The sequence below is a fragment of the Coenobita brevimanus genome, chromosome 42, assembly GCF_032717465.1.
Source record: "Coenobita brevimanus isolate Jiangsu-jjx chromosome 42, ASM3271746v2, whole genome shotgun sequence".
In the NCBI taxonomy this organism is placed as follows: domain Eukaryota; kingdom Metazoa; phylum Arthropoda; class Malacostraca; order Decapoda; family Coenobitidae; genus Coenobita; species Coenobita brevimanus.
In genome coordinates, this window is record NC_136995.1 from 3,564,568 (window position 1) to 3,565,000 (window position 433).

Here is a 433-nt window from a genome sequence, read left to right on the forward strand (position 1 = left end):
AAACGAAATCTTATTCTACACTACCTAAAAAGCAAAGTAACATTGAGTCAACATTATTTATCAGTGTTATTCTGCGGCTTCTGTCATCTAGGATTTGAAAAAAAAAAGTTAATAACACTACACAAATGTATTTTTCAGGGAGAGAACATATTTAGCTTGGGATCAGAAGACAAATACTTATCCAAGCGAGTGTAAATGTATTGTATCACAGTTTACTACACTGAGGGGCAATTTGTTCCATATATTTACAACTCTATTAAGGAAGAAATGCTTATAGTTTCGTGTGACTGGAATCTTTTGCCAATACTTTCATGCCCATTGCCTCTAGTACAGTTTTAGTGATCGTCTGTGAAGTACGAGTATTTATCGCTAGCCATATTATCATGTCCTCTGAATATTTGAGTACTTGAATTAAATCTCGTAACCTGCATTC